Below are 12,494 nucleotides of genomic sequence, written 5' to 3'. Positions count from 1 at the left end.
CAACAGGGAGTCACGAAAAACAGCTCTGGCCTGCGCTCAGGCTTTACATAGAGTAACCCCATTGTGATGTCATAGAGCGGAAGGTGACATCAGAGTTCCATTAGATTGTGACATCACAGCCCCAGCCCCGGCTGCTAATGGCTGATGTGATCATGGGGAAGAGACCTCACATTTTTATTTTTTTTGACAATCAAAACAAATTTTGGAATCTGCGGCTTATAACGTTTCTTAATGGAAATTTTATGAAGTATGCAAAAACGACAAGAATTATTTTTAATCGATTTCCACAACTTCTAATAAAATATGTATTTTTAGATAAACCTTTGGGAAAACTCCAGCTTTGTAATTATGAAGCTTTTCTACATTTTTATTTATTAATATTTTTATTCCCAATTTTATTTGGGTCATGTACCTGCTGGGGAGACGTAGGGAATGTGTCCAATAAGCGTCTATGACAATTGGTGCAGTTTGGGGCAGACTGCACAATTTTTTGTAGCCGCTAATTAATCCCTAAACCCAGTTGCGTAACTAGCGTTCGATGGGCCATAGAGCAAAATTTGGACATGCCCCCCCCCCCATGTTGGTCAGATGTATGTATATGTATGTATGAATTTAGCGTTCTAAATCCTATAAAGACATAAAGAGTTCCCCATCCCCCCATTATGTAGTAATGTCCCCCATCCTGGGCTCCTTCCTGGTAAATTTGTCCCCCATCCTGGTATATATCCCCCCCATCCTGGTATATGTGCCCCCCATCCTGGTAAGCAGAGGAGTACATAGAAATCAAGGGGCCCCATAGCAGAATTTCTAATTGCCCCCCCCCAAAGTATAATAATAATAATAATAATAATAATACTTGGCCGAGTCACATAAGAACATATCTTACAGCTTTCCAGCCCTTTTAAAGTAATTTTACTCCTATTGAAGCCCCTAGATTCCCCTTTCATTGTCCCCCATAAAGTATGATGCCAACAAAAGTGCCCCACAAGCACTGTATGATCCCCCACAGTGAATTCCTCCCCACAGTACCCTTCGCTGTACCCCCCTGGCAATGACTGGTGACCCCAACACAGTATGACCCCACACAACCCTCCATGCATTATAATTTCCCTACATACAGTATTATAGCCCCTTCTAACCCTCCAAATAGTATAATGACCCCCACACAGCCCTCCGCACAGTATGATGGCCCCCACACAAACCTTCACACTGCATAATTGCTTGCATGCAGTATAATGGCCGTCCATAAAGTATAAAGGCTCCCTCATAGCTCTCCAAATACTATAATGGCCCCCACATAGCCTTCCATATAATATAAAGGGTCACACATAACCCTTCATATATTAGAATGCACCCCCATAGTCCTCCATGTATTATAATGCATTTCCCATAGTCCTCCATGTATAAGGTAGCCCTCATAGTCCTCCAAATATTATAATGCACCTCCCATAGCCCTTCATGTATTATAATTCACCCCATACTCCTCAATATATTATATTGCACCCCATATTACTTCATTAATTATAATGCACCCTATACGCCTCCATATATTATGCTGCACCTCGTAGTCTGCCATATCGTATACTGCACCCCATAGTCCTCCATATATTATAATGCACCCCACAGTCATACATATATTATTCTGAACCCCATAGTCCTCCATGTATTATAATGCACCCTATACTCCTCCATATATTATGCTGCACCCCATAGTCCCCCATATAGTGTACTGCACCCCATAGTTCTGTATGTATTATAATGCATCCCCCATAGTCCTCCATATAATATAATGCACCTCCATAGTTCTCCACATATTATAATGCAGCCCTCATAGTCCTCCATATATTATAATGCTGCCCCCATAGTCCTCCATGTATTATAGTGCAATAGTGCAGCCCTCATAGTCCTCCATATATTATAGTGCAGCTCCCATAGTCCTCCATGTATTATAGTGCAGCACCCATTGTCCTTCATGTTGTATTAAGCAGGCCATATACAGTTTAATGCAGCCCCATAGGCCTCTGGTCATCGTGATCTCACTGGTTAAAAAAACCCAAACAAGTACTTATATCTCCTCTTTCCCCCGCTGCTCCGGTCAGAGCGTCCAGCATGTCTCAGCACACTAGTGACGTCACTGCGCTGCGCTTTGATATTGAGCACAGGCGGAGAATGATGAAGGACGGAGTGAAGCACTCTGCTCCCTCTCATCATTGCTTTGTGCCATGACAGGTGAGGGGGGCCCCGATGCTGCTGATGGCACTGGGTACTATTGTGAATGTCATCCGAGTGGGTGCTGGTATGGAGCTCCCTCTGGTGGCCAGAAATGGTAATGAAGCTAAGTCTGAACCTGTGACTCAAACAGGTGATGCTATTAATTAGGAATCCAGGAAATCCTATTACAGATCAGCCTAGTGTTTTTAGGAGAGCGCTTTCTGCCTGGTGGCCGCCGGTGATAAATGTTCCTTCTGCCACTGAAGATGTCTGGGAGTTTTCCCTTCAGTTTCTCTCATTTATTCTGTGCCTGAACCTACCAAGATAAGTGTACTATTTTCTGTGGTTTATTGCTGGAATTGCACTAAAATTTGTTTCTGCTTATTCAATTTTGGTCTGTGTTTTGCTTTCTTGCTTGTGAGGATCTGTCTCTCTGCTTTTGTGAGCAGGGCAGTTCTTCCAGCAAGAAAGGGAGCTTGCTCCCCATTCATGTTTGGATTATTTGCACTTTAGAATATTATTTGCTCTGTGATTTTGTTTCTTCCCATTATACCTGCAGTTCTGTTTAAGTGTCTGGCACAAGAGTACCTGATATAGTGGGGGTGAGACCGTGTGGTCTCAGATCTTTTTTTTCTATCAGGTGTTTGGTATTTTTTGCAGGGTTTTTTGTTGGCCTCAATCAGTTATCTGTCCTGTCCTGTTCTATGTAGTAAGTCGGTCCTCACCTTTTGCTAATCAATATTTTCTGTGTATTGTGGTTTCTTACATCACCGTCGTTTACATGTTGGGGGCTTGCTATTTCTTTAGGGACTGCTCAAAGGCAAGTTATTATTCCTCATTTCTATCTTTGAGGTGTAGCAAGTTTCTCCGGCAGTGACGAGGTGTCTAGGTGTGTTAGGAGCATCCCACTGCTACTTCTAGTGTTGTCCGATAGATAGGGTATTGCGGTCAGCTTGGTTTCCAACTACTCTTGTGGTTTTGTTTTTTCCTGACTTATGGAATTTTTTGTGATCGTCCACGGTTATTAGTTCTTAACAGGGCACCCCTGAGTCACGGGCCCCATAGCGGCAGTGTGGTCTGCTGCTATTGGTGGAGCCACTTGCTTCTCTCCAGAGCAGGCGCCGGACCCTGTCCTCACAACGCTACTGAGAAATATTCCCCATTGCATTTTTGACAATAAAAGCCGCCAAAAACAAAAAGAAAAACGATATTAACGGAGAGAAGACACAAGACAGATGGTAACAACATTTATGTAAAGGAAAACAGCTTTTTAGTTGCAGAATTTTTCTAATAAATCTGTAACAATTGTAAAAATAAAATGTTCATGTTTCTCTTCCACTTTCACTTGATTTTGGTAGAATTATTTTATGTTTAATAACATTTTGTATTTTTTATGAATTTATATTTTTTATTACCAGTCTATCGGTGATCTCACTTCTCCTGAACCAATGGAGGTTGCTGGATTTCCACTTCCTGCACTTCCTGCACAGCATGACTGACAACACACAGCCATTAATGTCTAAACTGCTGGCCACAAAAGTGAGTACACCCCTAAGTGAAACTGGCCAAGTTGTGCCCAATTAGCCCTTATCCCTCCCCGGTGTCATGTGACTCATTAGTGTTACAAGGTCTCCGGTGTGGATGGGAGTAGGGGTGTTACATTCGGTGTTATCTCTCACACACTCTCTCATACTGGTCACTGGAAGGTTATCATGGCTCCTCATGGCAAAGAGTTCTCTGAGGATTTGAGAAAAGGAGTCCCTGCTCTACATAAAGATGGTCGAGGCTATAAGAATATTGTCACCACCCTGACACTGAGCTGCAGCACGGTGGCCAAGACCATACAGCGGATAACAAGACAGGGTCCACTCAGAAAAGGCCTCGCCATGGCCGACTACAGAAGCTCAGTGCACGAGCTCAGCGTCATATCCAGAGATCGTCTGTTCAGAATAGACGTATGAGTGCTGCCAGCATTGCTGCAGAGGTTACAGGGGTGGGGGGTTCCTCCCGTCAGTGCTCAGACCATACACCACACACTTCAGAGGTTACAGGGGTGGGGGGTCCCACCTGTCAGTGCTCAGAGCATAACCACACACTGCAGAGGTTACAGGGGTCGGCGGTCCGCCTGTCAGTGCTCAGACCATACCCCACATACTGCAGAGGTTACAGGGGTGGGGGGTCCGCCTGTCAGTGCTCAGACCATACGCCATATACTGCAGAGGTTACAGGGGTGGAGGGTCCGCCTGTCAGTGCTCAGACCATACCCCACATACTGCAGAGGTTACAGGGGTGGGGGGTCCGCCTGTCAGTGCTCAGACCATACGCCACATACTGCAGAGGTTACAGGGGTGGAGGGTCCGCCTGTCAGTGCTCAGACCATACCCCACATACTGCAGAGGTTACAGGGGTGGGGGGTCTGCCTGTCAGTGCTCAGACCATACACCACACAATGCATTGATTACAGAGGTCGTGGGTCCACCTGTCAGTGCTCAGACCATACGCCATATACTGCAGAGGTTACAGGGGTGGAGGGTCCGCCTGTCAGTGCTCAGACCATACCCCACATACTGCAGAGGTTACAGGGGTGGGGGTCCACCTGTCAGTGCTCAGACCATACACCACACACTGCAGAGGTTACAGGGGTGGGGGTCCACCTGTCAGTGCTCAGACCATAACCACAAACTGCAGAGGATACAGGGGTCGGGGGTCCGCCTGTCAGTGCTCAGACCATACCCCACACACTGCAGAGGTTACAGGGGTGGGGGTCCACCTGTCAGTGCTCAGACCATAACCACACACTGCAGAGGTTACAGGGGTGGGGGTCCGCCTGTCAGTGCCCAGACCATACGCCACACACTGCAGAGGTTACAGGGGTGGGGGTCCGCCTGTCAGTGCCCAGACCATACGCCACACACTGCAGAGGTTACAGGGGTGGGGGGTCCATCTGTCAGAGCTGAGGACATACGCCACACACTGCATCACATTGGTAAGCCTAGCTGTCATCCCAGAAGGAAGCCTCTTCTAAAGATGATGTACAAGAAAGTCACAGTTTGTTGAAGACAAGCAGACTAAGGACATTGATTACTGGAACCGTTCTGTCGTCTGATGAGACCAAGATGAACTTATTTACTTATTTTGTTCAGATGGTGTCAAGCATGTGTGGCAACCAGGTGAGGAGTAAAAAGACACATTGGTAGACACAGACTGAAGAGGCCCCTGTGCAAGAACAATATATGGTCCCTTTGCAGTCCAAGAAGTCATTATAATGGACAATTCCACCTGCTTTGGAGGCAGAAATGGACCCCTTTCCTCTTGAGCCCCTGCATGGCTGCACATGCTGCACCAATGATATATCCAACTCTGCAAAGACAAGTGTGTCCTGCCTACAGTCAGGCATGGTGGTCGGTAGGGTCATGGTTTGGGCTGCATGAGTGCTGCCAACTGTGGTAGGCTTCAGATCATTGAGGGAGCCATGAATGCTAACATGTGCTGTAACATAGTGAAGCTGAGCATGATCCCTCCTTTTACTGTATATTCCAACATGATAAGAACCCCAAACACCTCCAAGACCCCCACTGCCTTGCTACAGAAACTGAGGGTAAAGGTGGTGCATCGGCCAAGCGTCTACAGACCTAAAGCTATGGAGCATCTGTGAGGCCTCCTCCAACAGAAGGTGGAGGAGAGCAAGGTCTGTAACATCCACCAGCTCCGGGATGTCGTTCTTGAGAATGAAAGAGGATCCAGCGGCTCCTGTGAAGATCTAGTGACCTCCAGGCCCAAGAGAGGTAAAGCCGTGCTGGAAATCAATGGTAGCCACACAAAATATTCACACCAAGGGCACAATTTAGCTATTTTCACTAAAGGGTGTACTCACTTTTGTTGCCATTGGTTGAGACATTATTGGCTGTGCTGAGATATTTAGGGGACACCAAATTTACAATATACAAGCTGCACACTGACACTGTACATTGTATCACAGGGTCAGATCTGCAGCGCTGTCCCTGGAAAATATATAATAAAATATTTACCAAAATGTGAGGGGTGTACTCACTTTTGTGATATAATGTACATTACATTACTTATCCTGTGCTGATCCTGAGTTACCTCCTGAATTATACTCCAGAGCTGCACTCACTATTCTGCTGGTACAGTCACTGTGTACATACATTACATTACTGATCCTGTACTGATCCTGAGTTACCTCCTGTATTTTCCTCCAGAGCTGCACTCACTATTCTGCTAGTGCAGTCACTGTGTACATACATTACATTACTGATCCTGAGTTATCTCCTGTATTATACTCCAGAGCTGCACTCACTATTCTGCTGGTACAGTCACTGTGTACATACATTACATTACTGATCCTGTACTGATCCAGAGTTACCTCCTGTATTTTCCTCCAGAGCTGCACTCACTATTCTGCTAGTGCAGTCACTGTGTACATACATTCCATTACTGATCCTGAGTTACCTCCTGTATTATACTCCAGAGCTGCACTCTCTATTCTGCTGCTGCAGTCACTGTGTACATACATTACATTACATTACTGATCCTGAGTTACCTCCTGTATTATACTCCAGAGCTGCACTCACTATTCTGCTGGTACAGTCACTGTGTACATACATTACATTACTGATCCTGTACTGATCCAGAGTTACCTCCTGTATTTTCCTCCAGAGCTGCACTCACTATTCTGCTAGTGCAGTCACTGTGTACATACATTACATTACTGATCCTGAGTTACATCCTGTATTATACTCCAGAGCTGCACTCTCTATTCTGCTGCTGCAGTCACTGTGTACATACATTACATTACATTACTGATCCTGAGTTATCTCCTGTATTATACTCCAGAGCTGCACTCTCTATTCTGCTGCTGCAGTCACTGTGTACATACATTACCTTACTGATCCTGAGTTACCTCCTGTATTATACTCCAGAGCTGCACTCACTATACTGCTGGTGCAGTCACTGTGTACATACATTACTGTTCCTGAGTTACCTCCTGTATTATACTCCAGAGCTGCACTCACTATTCTGCTGGTGCAGTCACTGTGTACATACATTACATTACTGATGCTGCCCGGATCCTCGGTTTTCTCCAGTATTCTCTCACCCCCCGCACTATTACATCCAGTTTTATGCACTCCTCATGCTGGGGATGGAGGAATTCTGCCAGTTATACATCCAGATCTGCTCTTATGGCTGGACTCACACGAACGTATGTAAAAACAGACGATTTTTGCTTGCTTGTCATCCGTGTCCAGTCCGTGTCCAGTCCGTGTCCAGTCCGTGTCCAGTCCGTGTGCTCTCCGTGTGCTGTCCGTGTACTGTACGTGTTTTATCTCAGCAGCTATTAGTAATTTACAGTTATTTACAGGAGCATTTACATTGTTCTGTGCTAAATGATAGAATTGCATCTATAAAAACGGACGTCACTAGGATGGTGTGTGTGTGTGTGTGTGTGTGTGTGTGTGACGTCCGTTTTTTAGTGTGAGGCTGCTCACAAAAGTCGCCATTTGAAGACCTTCTCTTCATAGCGTTTCCCTAGACCTGGTCTTAGTGCCCCGAGCCTGCCACGAGCCACACATAGAATCATAGATGGTAGAGTTGGAAGAGACTTCAAAGGCCATCGGGTCCCACCCCCTGCGAGTGCAGGTTTTCCAAAATCATTCCAGCTTTATGTTTATCCAGCTTCTACTTAAAGATTTCCATTGATGGAGAGCTCACTGCCTCCTGAGATTGCCTGTTCCGCTCTCTGACTGCCCTCACTACCTCTCTTTTCCGCCTCTTCCACTCTCTGACTGCCCTCACTACTCCCGTGGTCACCTCTTCTACTCTCTGACTGCCCTCACTACCTCTCTTTTACGCCTCTTCCACTCTCTGACTGCCCTCACTACTCCCGTGGTCACCTCTTCTACTCTCTGACTGCCCTCACTACCTCCCGTGGTCACGTGTTCCACTCTCTGACTACCCTCACTACCTCCCGTGGTCACGTGTTCCACTCTCTGACTACCCTCACTGCCTCCCGTGGTCTACAGTTCCACTCTCTGACTGCCCTCACTACTCCTGTGGTCACCTCTTCCACTCTCTGACTGCCCTCACTACTCCTGTGGTCACCTCTTCCACTCTCTGACTGCCCTCACTACCTCCTGTGGTCACCTCTTCCACTCTCTGACTGCCCTCACTACCTTCTGTGGTCTACAGTTCCACTCTCTGACTGCCCTCACTACCTCCTGTGGTCACCTCTTCCACTCTCTGACTGTCCTCACTACCTCCCGTGGTCACCTCTTCCACTCTCTGACTGTCCTCACTACTCCCGTGGTCACCTCTTCTACTCTCTGACTGCCCTCACTACCTTCTGTGGTCTACAGTTCCACTCTCTGACTGCCCTCACTACCTCCTGTGGTCACCTCTTCCACTCTCTGACTGCCCTCACTACCTCCCGTGGTCTACAGTTCCACTCTCTGACTGCCCTCACTACCTCCTGTGGTCACCTCTTCCACTCTCTGACTGCCCTCACTACCTCCCGTGGTCACGTGTTCCACTCTCTGACTGCCCTCACTACCTCCTGTGGTCACCTCTTCCACTCTCTGACTGACCTCACTGCCTCCTGTGGTCACCTCTTCCACTCTCTGACTGACCTCACTGCCTCCTGTGGCCACCTCTTCCACTCTCTGACTGCCCTCACTACCTCCTGTGGTCACCTCTTCCACTCTCTGACTGACCTCACTGCCTCCTGTGGTCACCTCTTCCACTCTCTGACTACCCTCACTGCCTCCTGTGGTCACGTGTTCCACTCTGACTGCCCTCACTGTCAGAAAGTGTTTCCTAATGTCTGTACTGAATCTCCTTCCTTTTAGTTTCCTTCCGTTGCTTCTTGTACTTCCTTGAGCTTGTAGTGGGTGGGCCTACCCCCTACCAGTACCAGCATAGTTTACCCGGAATTGTAATTATTAAAAATGTTGATTTTTATTATTGTATGTTGTGTTAGGGCACCCCCTAGTGGCCGGGTGGGACGGCTGTTGCCACCGGGGAAGGAGGAGTCGGCTGGATGTCTAGGGAAGGTCTGTGTGTGTAGAGGGAGTAGGGATCCGGGACAGCAGTGTGTAAACATCGGTGGCAGTGTGTGAGCGGAACACCAGGGGACGCCGGAGTAACGGAGGGGAACACAACCTCAAGGTCTGATTCCGCTGGTGTGGGTCCGGTGTGTGCTTGACCTAGTAGTGGGAGCCCGGAGAAGAGGAGTACCCAGGGCATATCCCCACCAGAGGGCGCGTTTGGGCAGGTTGTCCCCAGCTCCACAGAAAATTACCGGATTCTGCTGACTGGGTTGTATTGTGCAAATAAATGTCATCTTTTATTATAACCAGCTTTTGCCTGAAGACTGTTTGTGCACCATCCGGCGAGGACGCCGTTACACACTGCCCCACCAGAGAAGAGCCCGGTTTTCCAGTAATGGTGGAGCCAGGGGTAAGCCAATCCTCAAGGGCCACGACTACAAGGTCAGAGGCGCCCCTGGCCCATCATTACATGTGGCGTAGTCGGCAGGATGCGAATCCCCTGCCAGGAACCCAAGAAGCTGGAGATCAAGTGGTGCCTGGGGCACAGGATCCCGACTATGGGTGAAGATTTCCAGTCCCCTGGTGGGAAGAGAACACAGTGCCCGCAGCGTTGGACCGGGCACAAGATGAAGAAAAGGCGCGAAAAGTAGGCGCCAAAAGAAGAGCCTGGGGCTGGCCGGTGCCGAAGGACAGGTACAGAGTACTCCGCCCAAAGAGGGGAGGTGCCAGTTCCAGGGCATTGAGGAAGACATACGAAGTGGGCGGTGTTCGGAAGAAAAAGAAGTACCGCCGCGGAGGAGTCAAGATGATGCGTGAGGCTGGGGGAGGAAACTGTTTAAGAGCGGGAAACCAAGGCCCGCCTCCTCTCTCCTCAGTCTCAGCTTTGACGCCGCCGCCATTGTTAGTGCCACGATCGGAGACAGTGATGGAGACTTCCGGACAACCAGAAGAACTTACCACCACCATGGCTCTGGTCAGCTTAGGCCGGGGACGTCCCAAGTTTGCTGCCGCAAGCGAGGCATCCCTAGCAGACCTTCCGACCGGGCCGGGAGGTTCCACGCGCCCCGAGAAGGTGACCTGGAAGACCACTTGGGATGCGAAGACCGGAGGTACGATTACGGAGGTACGGGCAACGTACGCCACTCAGCCACCAGTGAGAGACCGGATTCCGGGGATTACATATTCCCCTTGGGAGACACCACAGCCTGGCGCCACCGCCGCCACACCCTCTGTCCCATCTGGGGAGCCGGCCGAAGTGCCTGACGAGCGGCTGGAGGTAGATCACCTGGGCTTCGTTTGGGATCCGGTAATCGTCCCGTCCTCCGTGCCGTACCCCAGAGCTCCGTCCCCGGTACCCGACCCTGTCCAAGAACGCCTGCTTGCCGAAACCATCGTCCGGGAAATGCTGTCCGGTCCCGGCGGTGAGGAGCTGGCCCTGCAATTCACCACTGGCATAGTGGTGAAGTTCAATCAGCAGGAGGGTTACGGGTTTATCCGCGAAGCAAACACCGGGGACGACTACTTTTACAACCGGGTCCACCTGGACGTAGAGGGGCTGCCAAAACGTCTCCACACGCTCTATCCGGGGGAGAAAGTGCAATTCTTGCCCGATGCGGGTAGCCGTGGCCTGTTCGCGGTGGGGGTCACTCGGATGCCGACCGCCCGGGAAGCGGCCCAGTGGCAGCAAGAGCTGGAGTGGGAGGAGCAACAGGAACGGCGCCGGAGCCACCCAAAACCGGTACCGACCGCGGCCTCTCATTCCAGGCGCCCCTTGGCAGCTGCACCGGAAGTACCATCTGGCCCGACCGCTGACCCAGAGAGAGTCCCCTCGGTGGTAGCGGTGAATCAGAGTGTGACCAACAGACCGGTCATAGTCCTAGATGTGCCGCAACCTGCGCTACAACCACCCCGGGGAGCGACGCCATCACCCCCGCCGGGAGCTGAAGCAGCTGTGCCAGCAGAGCCACCTTTTGCCCCCGTGTCATTCCGGAGAATACGCCGCCAACCGGGGCAGTCTCTGGGTGCCTACATACAGGCACAGGCGGAAGAGTGGAAGCGGTCCTGGCCTCCAGAATAGATCTCCGCTGCTATCCTGGTTGAAGACCGGTATCGTTCTTAGACCGGCAGAAGTTATTGTTCCAAAGGGTTAAAAGTTCTACGGGCCTGTTGTCCGCCACCTAAGACCGGGAGCGCTGTTGAGCCTCCGGGCGCCACCTAAGACCGGGAGCGCTGTTGAGCCTCCGGGCGCCACCTAAGACCGGGAGCGCTGTTGAGCCTCCGGGCGTCATCTAGAGACCGGGAGCGCTACTGAGCTGCCGCGCCCAGGACTGTCGTCTCTTTTGTGGACAGGCTGCAGGTGATGGACTGGACTGGAGTTTGTCACCATGATGTTTATGTTTTTTTTACAGTTAGATGTTTTAAACAGAGCCTTGCCGGGAGGCTCGGATTTTAAGAGGGGAGGCATGTAGTGGGTGGGCCTACCCCCTACCAGTACCAGCATAGTTTACCCGGAATTGTAATTATTAAAAATGTTGATTTTTATTATTGTATGTTGTGTTAGGGCACCCCCTAGTGGCCGGGTGGGACAGCTGTTGCCACCGGGGAAGGAGGAGTCGGCTGGATGTCTAGGGAAGGTCTGTGTGTGTAGAGGGAGTAGGGATCCGGGACAGCAGTGTGTAAACATCGGTGGCAGTGTGTGAGCGGAACACCAGGGGACGCCGGAGTAACGGAGGGGAACGCAACCTCAAGGTCTGATTCCGCTGGTGTGGGTCCGGTGTGTGCTTGACCTAGTAGTGGGAGCCCGGAGAAGAGGAGTACCCAGGGCATATCCCCACCAGAGGGCGCGTTTGGGCAGGTTGTCCCCAGCTCCACAGAAAATTGCCGGATTCTGCTGACCGGGTTGTATTGTGCAAATAAATGTCATCTTTTATTATAACCAGCTTTTGCCTGAAGACTGTTTGTGCACCATCCGGCGAGGACGCCGTTACACACTGCCCCACCAGAGAAGAGCCCGGTTTTCCAGTAATGGTGGAGCCAGGGGTAAGACAATCCTCAAGGGCCACGACTACAAGGTCAGAGGCGCCCCTGGCCCATCATTACAAGCTAATGAGAATATGGTGGTTCCCTCTGTCCTGTGACACTTCAGGTATTTGTAGACCGCTATTAAGTCTCCTCTCAGCCTCCCCTTTAGTTCTTGTAGCCGGTCTTCACAGGACATGG

This window comes from Anomaloglossus baeobatrachus, chromosome 3 (assembly GCF_048569485.1).
Source record: "Anomaloglossus baeobatrachus isolate aAnoBae1 chromosome 3, aAnoBae1.hap1, whole genome shotgun sequence".
Lineage (NCBI taxonomy): Eukaryota > Metazoa > Chordata > Amphibia > Anura > Aromobatidae > Anomaloglossus > Anomaloglossus baeobatrachus.
The sequence above is the reverse complement of the archived record's forward strand: the minus strand, read 5'-3'. Positions refer to the sequence as shown.